This window comes from Metopolophium dirhodum, chromosome 9, assembly GCF_019925205.1.
Source record: "Metopolophium dirhodum isolate CAU chromosome 9, ASM1992520v1, whole genome shotgun sequence".
Classification (NCBI taxonomy): Eukaryota; Metazoa; Arthropoda; class Insecta; order Hemiptera; family Aphididae; genus Metopolophium; species Metopolophium dirhodum.
The window spans coordinates 21,602,837-21,623,268 of record NC_083568.1 but is presented as its reverse complement, the minus strand read 5'-3'; positions in this window follow the sequence as shown (position 1 = coordinate 21,623,268).

The window sequence follows — 20,432 nt, the reverse complement described above, 5'->3', positions numbered from 1 at the left end:
ACCGCCGACCAACAATAAAATGTGTGATTTTTTGCTCAAAACACGCTTGACAGGAACAACTCTCACACATCGTAGAGTGGTCTGATTTGATTTTTTTTTTTGTTAAAAAGAGAATAATTTTATACGGGTCGCATTGGATTTTGATATTTAATTTCGTTACTTAAAACAAACTTAATCAAAATAGCAAAATCTTGTGAAAATGTGTCATATTTTAAGTCGTATTATATGGTTTAGATATAGAATCTTGAAAATCCAAGTTCAATGCGCCCTGTAAGATGCATTTCTCTTTCAAACAAAAAAAAAATTATCAAAATCAGATCATTCTACGTGGCGTGAGAGTTTTTCCTGTAAAACATGTTTTTGAGCAAAAAAACAGGTCACGTGCACCCTTTAAAACCAAAACACATTCTTGAAAGGGCGAATTCCGTTTCGTCAAACGAAATTTTCGTCAGTTTGACAGGTCATGTCTTAGTGAGTAGTTGATATTTTTTAGTATTTAGAGTCTGGATCAGGAGGGCGCGATCCGTTTTATACAAATTACCGTTTTGAACAACGAATTTTCGTCAGTTTAAAATTAAGTTGGAAATACTTATAACACTCATAATAATAACAAATTTATAATTCATATCATTATTATTTTTTTTCAAAAGTCTTAATATATTATTCATTATCCTGCTGTTATTATTTCACTAGCCTCTCACTACTATAAAAAAACTCCATTTAACTAGGTATAATAAACCAAACAAACCTATTTCCAAAATCCACACCCCAGCTAATCCTATAAACTTCTTCCGATACCTTGAATTCTACTGGCTTTGTGACCTTCTCATATATTTTATTTTATCTTTCTACAAATAATAATTATAAAAATATATAAATATATACAGAGTGATTTGTAGGCTTAAATTATGCATGTATTCAAATTCTGATTGTTGGAATTTTTAAATACATTTGAATACCATATTTTTGAATACTTGAGATTTTTGAGATTCACTTAAGAATGATCCTGTGACAATACTAACTTCTACTTTCCAAATAGGAGCCCTCCTTTTTCACTTATTTACAGGTATTTTTTTGATCATTTTGATGTATCTTTGAATAAAAATTTGAACGATAAATTTTTGAGTTATATAACTTTGTGTAGGTACTAAGGATAATATGTCTATGGTAATGGATTAAAAAATATAAGTAATCACTATTGATCTATCAGTATAAATATTTTTTTTTAATTACCAAGTATACCAAGTATACCAAGTATAATAAATATTGCATCTAATATCACATATAGTTTATATTTTAGTAAAATTATTTTTAAGGTTTATTATCTATTTTATAAACATTTTAATAACTCAGAATCTACTCATTAGAATATTTATTTAGAAACAACATATTCAAGAAAATTATCTACTAAATAATTTTCAGTAAAAAAGGAGGATTTCTCATTTGAAAACAGAAGTTTTAATAACTACGGGACACTCCTTAAGTAGTACAAAAAATATCAAGAATTTGAAAATATGACCCTTAAGGATACTTAAAAATTTTAAAAATCAGAATTTGATTAAGTATTAAAGGGAAAAATGGGGATGAGCATGCTTAATAAAACATTCCGTAAAGACCTGTATAATATATACATACATATAGTATACATAATATATACGCGTATGATTTCGAAGCTTTCGAATTTGTTTTACCGGTTACCAGCTACTTCCAAAAGTGAACATGTCAAAATATGTAATTTAATTTACTGTCGTACAATCTGTTTTACTCATTATAATATTCACATACGTGTTTACCTCCAGATTGTGGTTATTTGCTCTGATAATATTATTAAGGGTAGGTATTAGGTAATAATAAAAATAATATTTCGGTAATGACGCGTTACTTTTGTAAAAACGACAAACAGGATTAAAGCAGCAACGTTTTAATACTGTATATAAACAAACGAATATTATTATGTATAAGTATAATGCGTTGTCTAAAGTTTAATATGTTTGAATAACGTGAATTATGCCGTCGCCATCGTAGCGCGCTCAAATTGTATATAATTATTTACGGCCGTAAATTATCCTGCTGAGCAAATAGATAAGTAAAGGACCACTTTGTGTGCTTGTAGGTACCCAATTAAATGTATGTATAATATAATATGTTGTAATGTGTACCTATATAGTATATACATTTTGTATGGGCAATTAAAACGCGCGTATGATGTATTATATTATGTATGATTGTCGTCGTCGTCGTCATCGATAACCAAGATTTTAGTCGCGGCCCGATATATATGCCATTATATACCCTTAGTGGGATTGGGTTCGGTTTTTTTTTCAACAAACTTCTAAAGATGAAATAAATAATAATTGCATTATAATGCATATTAATCAACTATTATACATAATATTTTGAATTGACATTAAATTGTGTGTTAGTTTTTTTTTCGCTACTTCGATTACAAATATTATGTCTTTTGTTCATAATTTAATAATTCATATATATTATATATATATATATATTATACTTATGCGATTCTATATTAATATCTTATACTCAGTTCTTTATAATATGCAGGTATCGAATAAAGATCGAGTTTATGCCTATAAATTTGCCACGGTTAGTTTATTGATTAATATTTAATAACAATTTCACAGCCTCGAGTATATTGAGTTTGTATTTTTTTTTATATTTATTTATGGTAAAAAAAAAATATAATGTTTTTATACTGCTACAAAAAAATAATATACTACACTTGTTTGGGTGTTTAATTTACAACATAAATTATAACATGTTTTTTCACATCATAATAATATTTTTTTCATGAACGGTTCATGAACTACTGTATATCCGTTTAATGTTTAGATGGGTATCGTTTCGTTTTTTCTACTTCAATTCACTCGTATTTGATAGAGCTAATAATAATAATACAAAGTCTCATACTCCTATGAGAAGGAGGAGGAGGGGAGGTTGGTGAGTTTATTCATTGAATAATCTTGTAAACTGTGCAAATTATTCAAGTAGAAGAAAATCGTACAGACAATACGCAAAATAGTCTGCCACATTTCAGAAACGACATTAATAACTTAGTTAAAGTTTATCAAAATGCATAACAAATGTCAACGTTTTTCACTAAACATCTTTGGGTATCCTCTTTAAAATATCGAGAAGTCTTACAGTTCTGAGCAGCTAGAAATTATTCATTTTTTAATGTGCAGCGGACACATCACACTATAATAATATAATATTAAGATAGTAAAGTCGACGCCACTCTGTATTCAAACCATTCAATTTTCCACTAATGGTTTTATTTATGAATAAATAATATTTTCCTATGGAAATACATCCATAATATGTAATATAATTCATTAGACTGAAACAAACTCATCATAAAATGTATACATGACCAGACAGATATAATTATACCTATTTTATGTATAATATTATGTAACAGGTGAAAGAAAAAATATAATTTGTGAAAAATCCGACCACATGAATATTATTTAAAAATAAATATTATATTGTAATATGTTTATCATGGTGGTACAGGGGAGAGTTAAAATACTTAAGCCTCACAAACACTCACCTGAATACACCTGCAATGGACTTATCATTTCCAGTAATTTATTCGCTGAATAAATGTGTTTATCGCCGTATGTGACAAATATATTCCAAGGATTATAAGGAGTGAATTTAATCTCTGCAAAGTGCACTTAGTCCTTGTTAACTCGTTCACAACTTGGGACAACATTCAAGAGATCTGCTAGAAATGGGAAAGGTCACCATTATTGAGAATGGTAGGTATAATATTCGAATAGTAATTTAATTTTCTATGGTTATTTAAATTATTATACCCATTTATAATTTACAGTCTGTATAGATATTATTCAGAATTCAAAATATCTGGGGATTGTTTTATACCTGCATTAATTTTCTAATTTTAATCATGTTTTACTTAAACAATATCCAAAAGAATAATTTATTGGTTAATAATATAATATAATCTTGTCAAGAATATAAATTAACAAAATAATTGCATATTTGTGAAATAATAAATAATATTAGTGATAGGTTCTAATAATTTTTATAAGTGATTGTAATTGTGATTGTGGTTGTAAGTGATTGGGAATAATATCCCATACGCAAATATATTTATTTACACGAATACTTTATAGTATTTTACATTTTAACATATTTATACTATTTGCTAGCCACATCCTTCAATAAACTGTGCTCTGTCATATTTTATTTTATTTTACCTACTCATAAAGACTACAGACACTAAAATACTCCCGTAAATCCACTCTAGAATTTCTTTCTAGAGATCAAAGAGAGGTACACCCAAATCGATGACATCTAGGACTAAAGTAAGTAATATTCATATAACAAGTCATTATTTTTGAAATTCAGTAAACACATCACTTTATACTGAACTGTTTAAAAGAAACCCTAACACATCGGGCATCAGGAAGTAGCAGACTTAATAAAAGAAAAGAAAGTTTAAGTATTTAAGTACTCGGTATTTTATTATTTAATTTTATGAATTAATATCACTATAAAATATTTAAAAAAGTGTTAAAAAATAGTTTGTGTTTTTAAACAGTGAGTAATGCCTTTTTAAACATAAAAATCTATGTCATTGTTGTAAAAAAAAATGTGAATGTTTGTGAGTAAAACTATAAACAATCTCTATTGAAATATTTGTTTAAAATACTACATTAATGTACACGAAGAACCATATAATTTAACAAAAATAATAATATAATCATATATCTGTGTATTATTATTAAAAAGTTCGTATAAATCAATATTTTGGGTAGATTTCTGGCTATAGGTATACAATAAACCATCCATATTGATAAATACAAATAAATAATTACATACCATTATAGTATACATTTTTTTTAATAATATTTATAAGAGCCTTTTAAGTATAGAACACTCAACATTACATGATATTGTTTAATTATTATCAATAAAACGTAATCAAAAATGAACAACAAAAAACAATCGTCGTGTCACTATAATAATAGGCAGGTATGTGTTATATTATAAGATATACAACTTACCAAAAAATGAAAATTAAAAATCTTCCAGTTTTCTTATAATTATTAAATAATATTATTATGCTGTGAAAAATAAAAATTATAAAATCATAATAATATAATATTATTACATCCAGGAAGTGTCATCGTCAAAGGTCATCATAACAAGGGTGACTAATCAGAACGCTAGACTCGTATTCTAACGCTAACAAATTATCGTGGTGATAGAATTGTTTTCTGGTATCTTTCATTGCTAGCCTCATAAATCAAAACCAAAGGTCAGAAAGTCGTCATAAATATGTACGCTGATCACCCCTAAGGCTTGTGATTCAATATTTCAATTATAGACCCATCTCCGTTTTATCTCATCTAGATAAACTACTCAAATATTTAATTAGTTCTTCCGTTAAAAGGGCTGACCTAGGGCGAAACAGCAAAAGTATTGATAGCGAAGTAACAATTGTAAAAAATAAAATATCGAAAGTAATAACAACAAAGTAAAAATTAAAAAGTGTAAAATCCAAAGAAAAAAAGGTGGGTAAGTGGATGTCGCTCTGCTGTACAGTAGGTTACAAGTGGGTCACTGTAATGGATGGTGTTAAATTTGAATTCAATGATATAATATCATTGTATAAGAAAAACGATTCTGAGCGAAAACGGTCAGTCAGCCTATGATATAACCAAGTATATTTGATGATATTATTGTAAATAAAGTAATTTATATATAACCTATTTACGTGGAGCCTTGTTTTCAATTTTCAATCCTTAGCTATAAAAGTTGAACAATTTATAAATTTTTAACTATAAAATAATTATTAAATTTTAAATTTGATAAATGTTGTCAAAATTTGAATTTAAATGCTTATAAAAAAAAATTGTGCCTATGTATTTTTAATATTTTTCAACTGCTATTAGAACGATATATCAGAAGCCTTATATTAAATTTTCACGCTTTTTTACCCAACAAATACAATTTTATTGATATTTATAGAAAAAAAAACTAAAAAAAATTAAAACTGACAATGTTCGTAAACAGCTCAAAAAGAGTCAAAATATTTTCAAAATTGTATGGTGTATAGAAAATGCTAATATAAACATTCAGTGAAATTTTCAAGTATCTACAATCATTCGTTTTTTAATTACAATAAAATAAGAAGATTGTTACACGAGAAATCGAGTGAATATCAAATGTTGTAAAAATATAAATTTCAGACGCTCATAAAAATTTAATTTAAGTTTCTTGTAGACATTTTTTTTTTTTGATAAAGGTAGACAAACTTATGGATAATCTTGTATTACATTTTCAAATGTTAGATTTAAAAAGAAAAATTTTTATGAATTCTCAACTCAATATAATTTGCTAATTTTTGTGATTTTTCAGTATTTTGTCAACATTTAAACTTTCAATGCTTATAAATAAAAACTGTGACTAAAGATTTTTAATTTTTTTAATCTGCCTTTGATTAACCTACGGTCATTTGTTTTAGAGTTACACCAAAAATCAAAATCGATTTTCTCGAAAACGGATTTTGCGTAAAAATTCCCATTTTTCCTTAATTTTTCTTTTGTTTTTCACGTCGCTTTTGAAAACTACTGGGAAATGTTTACTTTTGATCCCCCAAAGTACCAACTAGATTCACTTTCCTATGAGAAAAGTTACGGTTGAAGAAAATTCAAGCATTTTTACTGTCCTAAAAGGTGATGACAGACACAAAAAAAATATAAAAAATAAAAAAATAAAAAAAAACACACATCATTGTAAAATCAATACATTCATCGCTTCGCTCAGAATTTAAAAGTCTAATTTTCATATAAAAATAAATATAATAATATAATATAATAGTGTATATTATTATTCCTAATATTTGAATTATGTTTTTTAATCATAATTAATTAGTTTGCTTAAATTTAACGGAGCGATTTAATAACTTCAACAATTGATTTACTGTTATTTGTTATAAGGCTATTACTATTTTGCAAACTTTTGGAAGGAGTTTAAGAGATTAACTGGTATGTGGGTGACCCAGGTTCATGGAAATCGTCTTCTTTGATTTAACTATTCAGGTCATCGTTTATACTTATTTAAAAAAGGTTGTATTTACAGATAGGTAGTATATTCACAAATTAACGTGAAAACGCAGAAAAATACAAAGGGCCCAAAAGACAAATCTCATATCCCTCTGAATCGCCCCGTACTCCCGTAGTCCCGTCACACTCTAACGCGGACCAACTCGCTCACACGTCTTGTTCTTTCTTGCCTTTTTTTGTTGTTTTTAGTGTCGATCGCATTTTACTTGCCATCTTTCAAAAGGTTGGTTCATCATACATTAGTTTTATTATAATTTGTAACCGTCTATGCTTCAATATTCCCAATGAACTATTTCCTAATAAATTGTGTGTGGACTGTAAGGATATTATGTCGACATGTATTGTATATATTATTACTATGATAGCCGTTGGAACTTATCTGTAGCACTCATATGGATGAATGTCCCGCCGGATCTGATAGTTGGTAAAATGATTGTGCCCCCCCCCCCCTGCTACACGACTTAATACTTAGGTATTCAGTGTTCGACTACTGTGCACGGGCTATTCCTGTTTATTATATTAAGATGATTTATAAAATTAAAATTAAATGTACTAAGTGCATTGTTATTTTTTTATTCGAAAGATGAAGTTATAAAAATAATAACGTTTTATCTTTATTTTAGGTAGATGAAGTAAAAACTTAAAATATATAATTTTAGAGTAAAATTATATAATTTATAATTTGCACATGTGTAAGCTTAGAATTTAAAAATGTATATTACAAAAATAAGTCAACCGTAAATGGTAAGTAATACATTTATACTTTATTTATTCGAAATTCACACCTTTCGTTATACATAAATAAAATCGTGTACACAGTATGAACAACGAATAATGACATAAAATATACCCAGTGACTTGTACAGAATATATTAAATTGAATTTATTGTAAAAAAAAAAATGTTGGTTTTTTATGGAGTGTGTGGAGAATAATCCAGTTTTTCTAAAAAAAAATATTTACCTATGCTCGAAAAAAATAAATACTGTATAATAATAATTGATAGAATATATTATATCCTATTATATCATTTTGTTTTTTATTTAATGAATAGTGAACTATTTTTTTTTTTATTCGTTTTTAACGAAAAACATGGCGTTATCCATTTAATAAATTCAGAAATGTTGGAGGTTGTGGGAAAATGTAGAAAACTAATGGGAAATAAACCCGTTCATAAAAAATAATTGGCTTTGTATCGTGGTGGTCAGTTGAATAATATTATTTAAAATTTTAAACCAAATACTGCAAACAAATAAAATGTAGTACAATATATTAACAGCATACGGGCATGGTTATTAATACGTATAAGTTAAAACAATCGCATACAGGATGAAACAAAATTTGATTATTCTACATTTCTACATAGTATTCGGAGGTTTTAAATTTTCAGATATTGTCAACTCAATATTTTTATGTCACGTATTCAGTAAATTGTATTTGCCTTTTATATAAGAGCAACCAGACCGTGTTTTTGGATATTTTCATCGAGACAAACAGATTATTTTTTTCGTGCGTGTTGCTTAATAAATATGTAATATGTAACGAACAAGCCTTTGATCAACGATTGCGAGAGTTAAGCTACATTTTTATAAACATTATTTTTTCCAGGAAAAAAAATAAACAAAAACTTTTCGAACGTTCGTTACTGTTAGAATAAATAATATTTATATGTAATATTATAATTCCAAGTATATGAGGACGTGGCTTTCAGTGAGAGTTTTACAATAATGATTTACAAAAAAAAAAATATCGGCTAATAAAAGTAACGCTGGCTGGTTAACCGATTCATCAAAAACTATCAGATGTTCAAGAGCTTTGTGTGATATATATTATTGGTAAGTAGGTAGGTAGTTAGTTTCACGCAGTACGTGATAATACTGATGGAAGTTACGCAATGTGGGACATCGGTGCTCATAGAATATATTATATAAAAAAAGTGTTTATACTTTTGGCTGTATTGACTTGGCAATGTTTTTATGTCTGTAGTTTGGCACACCAAAAAATATATTATATAGGTAAGTATGAAAAACGTACCTGAGTAATTTTTTTAGTCTTAGCAAACAAACTGGCGACTCGAGTTACCACTCGTTGGATGTGGCTGGTTTTGTCGGTGCGCAGTCAGTGGACGGCATATAGTCACGATATAGTCTATATATACTCTATAACAGGTTAGGTCACCAATTGGCGAACCGCGGTCCGACTAAGGACGGTGAACACTTTTTTGGAGACCCTTATCTGGAGTAGTTTTTACATTTTTATAATAGAAATATAAAAACTATAAGTGTGTCATATAATATTTATACTACGACAAAAATTGTTCACACTAAAAATGAAATGTTCAATCGTAAAATCGTCTTTTTTTGCAATAATTTTTCTTTAGTATATTATTAGAATAAATAAATAAATTATTATAAATACAAATTAAAAAAAAAAATGTATTTACTAACGTTTGTAAAAGTCATTAAAACTGTTTGAGACCGTTTTTCAAAATGGACCTCCATAGAAATTAGTTTGACCCCCACTTTACAGGTATGCCATAAGCTAATTAATATATTGTATCATGGTATATATGACGCAGGTAGTATGCATAATATATTAATGGATACTATATCCAACAAGTTATTCTAATAATTTACTTATATTTACATTCATAATATGATGGTAAACATTGATATAATATTTGATAAAGTTTAAGTGTCTTTGAACGTTTTATTTGACGATATTATTCAAAGTGGAATCTACCCAGTAGTATTATATATTGTGTTGTTGTATTGAAACCGTTTCCCTAACTCCCTGAAGAGATTCAAAGTTTATCGAAATATTTACAATGCATTGGGTCTTCAATGGTCTACCACTTTCGTCTAAAGAAACGACTGTCAACACTTTTGGTGATTGCTTCATCGTACTCTCGATTTATTTTTAGAGAGATTATTATTATAAACTTCTGTCCACTGCACACTAAACCTTTATACTTACTATTATAGTATTATGTATAATATATTAAAATATTTTTTTAGCATTTAAAATCTTTAACACAAAAACAGATTAATACTGTAAGCCAAACGTTTTTTATATCCAATTTTGAAAATGTAGGGATATTTGATCATGGCGTATAAAAAATGTATGAGAGTCGAGAATAATTTACAGAGAGAGTAATTTACAATTTGTATAAAAAACAATGTTATTATTCGAAATTAATAATCTCCAAAACGACTTTTACAAAATTTTCAAATATTATTCGATTAAGAAGAATACGCAACTTCAAGTATATAATATAAGCACTATGGAAAATCTGACGAAATAAAAAATGTTACACGTAAGCTTTTCGGGCTTTGCGTCTCTGACGTCGTTACTGGCAGTCACTGTGGCCAGTCCAAGATTCCACCGGTACCGAGAGAACTTTAGACGGCGGTCATCGGCCATAATCCATGATCTGTATGCGGCGGACACATGCTTGTGGACGGTGAACAGGAACCTGGGCAATACCGACTTCTGGTGGTTGTTCTCAGATGCAACCGATCCGCCTAATGTCGTACAGCACCAGTACCAGTCGTGGGTTTTTCGTCTTCGGTACGATGTCGTGGTCGACGTATTTTCTGACGGCAGTGGTGCCTGACAGTCAGGTCCGACGGTCCGGCGTAGACTGGTGCCATCCTATACCCAAAACGTGTCGGTGTCCGAAAGGAACCAGCTGTGCCAAACGACGTTTGTTCCTTAACTATACTTCCTTCGAAGTGATTATATCGTGTTCGGTATATTTTTCGACAGCAGTCGTGCCCTAGTCGAAGCTGGTCGGTCATGACGTGCCGCATACGACGTCAATGGTTTAACATCCCGTTATATTTTTACTGTTATTACCTATCGACTTTTTTTTTTCTATTTACAAAAAATGTACTATTATAATTTATTATATTGTAATTTTGTGTTTTTCCTTTATGATACTTGCGGCTTAATTATTATATGAGAATTTTTTTTTTTTATGAATGTCACCGACTGTTGTATTTTTGTGTCCAATATCATGTGATATTTTCAAATAGCTCATGCTCACATAGTGTTTCACGTCTGCTATAGATGTATATAGAAGGTTTTTAAACTGTGTTAAAGAGTTTACTTTTTAAAACGTTTCATAATTATGGACCATTGAATATGTATACAACCTAGGACTAAGAGTATGCACAGTACGCCACACTATGTGTAATACGAAATAAAAAAGTGTGCGGTGACAGTAAAACACCATTACAGGATTTATATATTATTACAATACATACACATAATATATATATTATGACATATCTCAAACGTTTGGGTAATCTTAAATTCGTTCATTTTTTATTACTTTAAAAAATGTATCTTTATAGCCCGCAACATAGTATACACGTGTGCCGAAGAAATTTCGTTTCATCGCTTCCTCGTGTATTGCCACCCGTTCATCGGTAAAGTAAAACATAATATTATAGTATTATACTAATGTTTTATTTCGATATAACTATACGTTAAATTGTACTCGGTATAACCAAGTGTCTCTTCTAATAATTATTAATATCAAAATCCACTCAAATTCCACCGTTTGGTATTAATTTGTCACTATTCCACCGTATCCGAGACGGGAGACGTTTTATAGTTAGTACCACGTATAGCAGGTAACAGTATTATGGGAATTTGTTAAGTTATATTATAATACTGAACAATAAGTCGGTTTTTGGGCCCTGCTAAGTACAAATCAGTTTGGATTGATTCAGATTGGTGGCATATGGTTCGGCCGTCTAGATGTTTTTCATGGGAAATAAAATCGAAGCTGGCCGAGAAATCTGCCCTAATGCCCTATTACACCATGAACATGCTAAGTGGGATACATTATTTTGTTGAAATTAATAAAAAAAAATAATAAAAATATACACGCACTAATTATAAATAATATGTCAAATCGTCTCGACTCGTGATTCACCCTTGACCCTATAATAAACTGTATATAAACTGTAATTGCGTGCAGCGTATAAGCTGCAACAAAAAAACGTATTTATAGGTACACAAAAAAGTACGGTGCATATAACAATTAATAAAGTATAATGTATTACAAGTTTGTTATACTATTATAGTACTATTATATGTATAATACCTATAAGATAAAAATATAATCATTATAGATAATACGACATAATATCGATATATTTTGATATATTAAATGTTGGGCAAGAGAAAGAAATTAATGAATTTTACCTAGGTAGTTAAGTCAAGTTAACGTTGAGAATGATAAACTATAAGTTAATAGTTAACAAACGATATTTTTAAATGTAAAAGTTTAAAGTTAATTAAGAAATATTAACTTACTCAGTTAAAAATAAGTTAATTTATTTTATTTTTTAAATTACTATATTATGGTCACCCACTCACACATACGTATAGTGATTGTATAACTTCACATTTTTTTGATTTGTAACAAAATATTTTGTTAATAATCCATACTATATTCTTCCTTTTTATTGTACCTTCTTAGAAGCTATAGTGGTTAAAGTGATTAAAAATTTGTGTCAACTAAATGATTAAAACAAAGACTATCAGTTTGTTTATAATATTATGTACCCATTTAAAATAGTTTTATATGTATACCGTGACTGAACAAAAACAAGTTATCAACTAATTATAGTTACAAGCTTACAGCCATAGCCATATAGGTATGTATAACAACAGCAGGGTTTTAAATTTAAGTATTATTTTCAAAACTAAAATGGAAAATCATTTCAGGAGCACATGGTGTACAAAGTTTCAATAAAACGTTAACTTTTCCGATACCTATTGGTTAAAAAATAACATAAGACTAATTTTTGTCAAGACAGCCCTCAGGCGTCGCGGTCGCGGGTAAATCTCAATAAACGTCTATGACGTATACAAAGTAATTTGGATCAGTTATCATGAATTCGAGTGAATATGATTCCGTCGTTACTTCAGCTAACCGTGATGTCATTAATCATTATTGGCGACGTGTTTCCGTCAATCATGCTCACGGATTGTGTACGACAGTCATCGGTCTTATCTTTGGTGTCACTACCGGGACAATATTACAAGGGTACCGCAGACATTGGCTGTAAAAATATGTTCGGTGCTCTTTGCACAAGAATAAAAACACCAACACCTATAGGTACCTACTGTCACATTTAAAAATAAATGATATTATTTACTATACATAAATTCATGCAATGAATCAGCTAATTTGTATTTATTATTTATATTTATTATTTATCAACATTTGTTTTGGAAAGAAATTAAGGTAATATTAAATATTTAACAGGATTTTTAATTTTTAATTTTTTGTATCGTTAAAAGTTTTTAATAAATTAAGCTGCTAACACCTTTCCCTTGTTCACATTATGTATATATTGCTATATTCGGGTAAGTACAGTCCTAGTACAGAATACGTATACCGGACCATGACAAATTATAGAATCATTGAACAAAACGAATATTCTTAAAATAAATAAAGAAAAGAAAAGAAAAGCTATTATTCAAATTATTTTGTACTTATTGAAATTCATTGAAAATGAGATTTAATAATTTATGTATTTACATGTAAAAGTACGTACATGTAGGTTGAATATAGGTACACTCAATTGAACATGACACAATTTTGTAAGCAATTTTTTTTCGTATTAAATTCAAACATGGAATGTTCTTAATATCATATACAATTTTAAGATACAATTATTATACAGGTAATAGGATTTATAACTTACTTAATCTTAGTAATATATTATTTGTAACATAATTAAATCAATGCTTATGCTATAGTTGAGCTTTAATGGTAACAACTAACAACTCATATTAACTTTTTTTTTATCAAAATAGAGAATTTATGATACCATCAGCAAATAGGATACTATTAGGATATAATATGATATGAACAATATTTACACAATAATATAATATATTATGAGGAAGGAGGCTGTCCATTGACAGAACCATCAAGCGTCATTATGGTTAGGGATTTAGAAAATCTCTGCACCAGCGTCTTTAATTATAAACTATAATTTTGTAAATTGTTAAACGTTTAATTTTAATTTACCTATTATATTATAACACTAAGCCTAATATTTGTACCGATATACGGTTTTAGTAACCACTGCTCCCTCTCTATATTTACAAAAGAAATATACAAAATGTACCGTTCTTTGTGACTAATTTAGTTAGTCTTCCTCAGATATGTATTTAGGTATATGTATTTAGGTATATTTAGGTATATGTATTATTTCTACTTCTTAAATAAATAAAATAATGTGTACACATATTAGGTATATACTATATGTATAATGTGTTTTTACTTTTCTCTACAATAGGATTTATATTTATGTTTGATAAGTAATAAAAAATATTAATTTTTTTTTCAACAACATAATATAATATTATCTGTTGGATGTGTATTGAATGAATTTATTTTTATTTACATTTAAATATTACAGTTTTAAATTTCTAAGTAAACTAAGTTTTGTTATATTTAAAAAACAAATTCTATGACTATTGTGAAGTGGCACAATCCTATAATGAATCATCTCAGACTCAACCTGACATTAAAGTCTGTGCATGCCTATATGTGTACGTGTATTACAAAATCAGTGTTATAATCAAACGTATTTATTCCTAATGATATAAAATCCGGTGTTTTAAAATATTATGAGGGTTAAAAATACCATCAGTTATAAAACAAAATATTTATATCACATATCGCTCAATTCATAAAAATGTATTTAACATTTAAAAATCAGTAAACAATTATTCTGCTAAATTCCATAATATAATGTGTTATAAAAACACTACATAATTTTCGTATTATATATAATACTATAGCTATAAATAACCTGGCTTCACTCGTTGAAAATTAAAAATTAAAAATTAAAAATCATGAAATTATTAAAATACCTCATAGAAAAACTGATACATTGAAATACTACGTGCCCTCCCATCTCATCACTCCTCTTCTGGTCAAAAATAGGAGTAGGACGACGTCATGACATCTGTGGTTAGTGGGTATTTGCAGTATCTCTATGAAATAAATTCGTGGAATTAGTCAAATATCTCACCGAAAACCCGGAACATTGAAATACAATGTGCGCGGTCCCCTGTTAAAAAAAAAATCATGAAATTATTCAAAAGTTTCGTTGGGAAACGAGGAAAAACGAAATACAATGTGTGTCCTCCCATCCCCACAACTGGCCAGAAATGTGAAAACGAGAACCGTGGGGTAGCTTAGAGGGGTATTTGGAACAACTTCGCGAAAAAAATCGTAAAAAAAGGATATTTTCATAGGATGAAAAAAAGATGGTTTCCCAAATGATATTCGTACACAGTGTAGTTCGTTTAATAATGGTATGCTGTTTTTCTTTTATTATTATTATTGTTAAATTCAAAACAAAACTGATTAATGACTTGAAAGTAGTACGTTTTACGCATATTTATGACATTGTTTTACAATAGTGTCATACGAGGTTGTACATTTTGAACGTTTTAAGAATTATTGTAGTGTTCACTGTTTAAGAAGAATAAATCCTGCTTAATTTATACAGCTGAAGCAATTATTATCTTTAATAATATAAAAAGTAACAAAATATTAGAAGCGATGTTAAAATTTGTACAATGCGGTCATAATGAAATATAATTTGAAATTTGTAAATAAAATTAATAATGACAATTAGTTAAAACAACAATTATTTTTTTATTTTTTTTTTATTTTCCTTTTCGCTTCAATCCCAACTATACGGGGTCAGTCATTCTTGTCCTATACCTGTTGTACCTCTAAAGGACTATGTTCCTATAACCTCTTTGTTATATTTACAGAGTTAAAGCTAAAAATATCCATATATTATTATAATTGTTAGCGATTATGGCTAACAATCCAATAACCAAGATTGATTGTATGAAACAATAATTAATGTAAAATTGCGTAATAAACAGAAACTTAAATATACTGACCAACGAGTAAAAATAAAATATACATTTAAACAAAAATTAGAACATTGATCATATTTTTGACAAGATACACAAACGTCAAACGTCCATTACAGTCCTATAATAGCTCAATATTATTGTCACTTAAATGTAAAATCATATGACCCATAGTTGGTCTAAAGTATTTTTATGAACTGTTAGTCTATTGTCTATATTATGTAACAGTTTTGTGAATATCGTCGTTAATAAGACCAACTACGGAAGTCGGAATTAGTCGATAATCGATATTAAAAAAAAAAAATATTGGACGTTCTAGAAAAAAAATGTAAAAAGTCTTCAACTTCTGAGCTTTCAATTAGTTTTCCTTTTAATTAAACCTTTCATAAACCGACTAGGTACATTGTATAATTATGCAATATATGTACGGAGTTTGGAGAATGTCAGAATAATTATCACAGTAAATCACACTTTAATGAAAGACAATATTATTATTTCTATAGTATGAAAGTGTCAAGAATAGTATCGTCTATTTTTAATGGTTTGTTGAAAAAATAAGCTAGTTATTTTAGATTATCAGCTGAGCAATGAATGTATTGATTAATGATTTTACAATAGTGTGTTTTTTTTATTTGTGTGCCCGAAGATACATTTTATAGTAAACAAAACTCTTCAATTTTCAACTTTTAGGGTGGTTTTTGTTAGAAAATTGGATTAATTTGTATTTTGCAAGGGGTCAAAAGTAAAAATTCCCCAGTACTTTTCATAATAATCAGGAATTAAAAAAAAAAAAGGTGGATAAGTAGATGTCGATCTGCTGTACAGTAGGTTACAAGTGGGTCACTGTAATGGATGGTGTTAAATTTGAATTCAATGATATAATATAATTGTATAAGAAAAACGATTCTGAGCGAAAACGGTCAGTCAGCCTATGATTTTACCAAGTATATTTGATGATATTATTGTGAATAAAGTAATTTATATATAACCTATTTACTCGGAGCCTTGTTTTAAATTTTCAATCTTTAGCCATAAAAGTTAAACATTTTATACATTTTTAACCACAAAATAATTAATAAATTATAAATTTGATAAATGTTGTCAAAATTTGAACTTTAAATGCTTATAAAAAAAAATTGTGCCTATGTATTTTTAATATTTTTCAACTGCTATTAGAACGATATATCAGGAGCCTTATATTAAATTTTCACGCTTTTTTACCCAACAAATAAAAATTTATTGATATTTATAAAAAAAAAAAACTAAAAAAATTGAAAACTGACAATGTCCGTAAACAGCTCAAAAAGAGTCAAAATATTTTCAACATTTTATGGTGTATTGAAAATGCTAATATGAACATTCAGTGAAATTTTCAAGTATCTACAGTCATTCGTTTTTTAATTACAATAAAATAAGAAAATTGTTACATGAGAAATCGAGTAAATATCGAATGTTGTAAAAATATAAATTTCAGACGCTCATAAAAATTTAATTTAAGTTTCTTCTAGACATTTTTTTTTTGATAAAGGTAGACAAACTTATGAGTAATCTTATATTACATTTTCAAATCAATCTTAGATTTAAAAAGAAAAATTTTTATGAATTTTCATCAAAATAATTTGCTATTTTTCGTGATTTTTCCGTATTTTGTCAAAATTTGAACTTTAAATGCTTATAATTAAAAACTGTGACTAAGGATTTTTAATTTTTTTCATCTGCCTTTGAAACAATAACCTAGGAGCCTTCTATTAAATTTTCAAGCTTTTTTACTCAACAGATAAAATTTTATTGATATTTATAGAAAAAAAAAACTAAAAAAATTGAAAACTGACAATGGCCGTAAACAGCTCAAAAAGAGTCAAAATATTTTGTAAATTGTATGGTGTATAGAAAATGCTAATATAAACATTCAGTCAAAATTTCATGTCCCTACGGTCATTTGTTTTAGAGTTACACCAAAAACCAAAATCGATTTTCTCGAAAACAGATTTTGCGTAAAAATTCCCGTTTTTCCTTAATTTTTCTTTTGTTTTTCACGTCGCTTGTGAAAACTACTGAGAAATTTTTACTTTTGACCCCCCAAAGTACCAACTAGATTCACTTTCCTATCAAAAAAGTTACTATTGAAGAAAATCCGAGCACTTTTACTGTCTTAAAAGGTGATGACAGACACAAAAATAAAAAAAAAATTAAAAATTAAAAAATAAAAAAAAAAATAAAAAAAAAACACACATCATTGTAGAATCAATACATTCATCGCTTCGCTCAGAATCTAAAAAATACGAAAATGTATTAAAGTTGGTATAATATATTATTATAAGAAAATAATGGTTTGGTAATCTTATAGTTACCAAAAAGTTAAACCATCTTCGTCCAGAATCGTTTTCATTGTGTTCAATGATTTTACCATTGAATTAAAATTGAATACATCCATTACGCAATGACCTACTCAATGATGAGGTAAACTCTACACATAAAATTCGCTACAGCCAAGCGGTTACCTAATTTTAGGCTATTTTAAATAATTATTTAACTTGTAATACATGTTTTTTTTTTAAAATTTTTAGCTTATATCGATAAGTTTACTGCAAAATGTCTTAAACAAATTACTAACGTCTGACAATATCATTCTTTTTTTTTTTTTTAAACAATCAAAAAAGATTGGTATAATTATTTTCATTCACAAAACTATTGTACTTATTTTGATACATCCATGTCAGCCAAATTGTAAAAAAAAAATCATTTTTAGATAGGTTGCGTGATACTTAATAAGGTATGTATATTTTAATAGCAAAGGTCTATAGTACACGAGTCCCATTGTTAACCAAAAACTCAAGAGTTAGTTCAAAATCTACATAAGCTTTTGAGTTATCTTGAAATAAAATCTAATTGTATCTGCATGGCTTTTTATTAAATGTTTAGTTTTCTCAGAATTGTTTATACATAGTTGTGTGCTACATTATTTAAATTAAATTTGTATTATTTTTATAACTTTTTACATATTTTGATAAATTGTCACGATACAATTTAAAGTATTAAATTTACTTTTAACTAAATTAGTAATATTTCATCGTTACATAGGTATATACATATATATAATGTTGTTACGATACCAGTAAAGTTTCTTTGTCTAAATATTTATAATTTATATAGCATCACATGTAATTTATAAATTTATGATTTACAAATTCAATTTGATGGAAATAATATTATGTTTTCATTATTGGTCGTCATTATCTGTAAAAACAGAAAATATGATGTAAATTAAAATATTTTAGTCAGTATAAATAGTTTGAAAAAACAGTATAATATAATTATTTATCAAACTACTTTGTACAATCGCCTCCCAACCTAAATAATACAAAAAATATGATTTTCAAAAACAGATACCTACCAAATTTATTCTTGAAAATATATTTTACATTAAGAATAATTTATTCTAATTTAATAAAATATATCTGATTTTGCTCTGCGTGATAAAAAAATATTCAATAAAAAATGTTTTACACTTCTTTTAGTTATATTGGGCTTATTATATATAGGTAGTATAAATTATTCCATGCAGTATAAATTTAAGAAAAAATGTTAACTTTTAACCTCTTTAAATAACTAAGTACTGCTTAACACATATTAATTATGGTAGCCGGTAGTACCTATAATAATATTATATGTTATGATATTAATTATTTGAAATATAGTTGTGTATAAATAATTAACATTTCGATCAATTATTTTTATTTTGAAGGTTTAAAACAAATTAACAAGACATTTTTTAATTTTTATAACAAATTTGCATTAATAAGTTTTAATTAAAAAAGTTATGATACAGTCGTACACAAAATTCATATTTATACTGTTAATTAAACAAGTGTCTAAATTAATCAAAAAGTTTTATTTGACGACTTGAGTATGGGTTTAAACATATTGAAAAAGGTGTACATACTAATATTATAACACTTATATATTTTTTAATTGTATAAATAATGTACAATATATGCAAATTATATGCATACAAAATATGAGTGTTGTGCAAATATATCCAATTTTTTCCAGAGCTATAATACTGGGAGACGTTATTATATTTATTATGTATACGACTATATTATAATCTATATGCAACAATAGTAAATCTTATTATTGCTAAAAATACAAACGCGTCATATAATTTTTTAAGTTTTTACTTTAATGTATTGCATTGTAGGTATAAATGCGATCAATAAAAAGTAAAATATCTGTATCGCAAACAATCGTGAATTTGATAGGAAATCACGAAATCCAATTCGTGCGAACGAATAATAATAATAAAAAAAAACATTTTGACTTATTGATTGTAGTTTTCCTCTCGGGTACTATAAAAAAAATGGCTAACTGCCAGCAAACTCGAA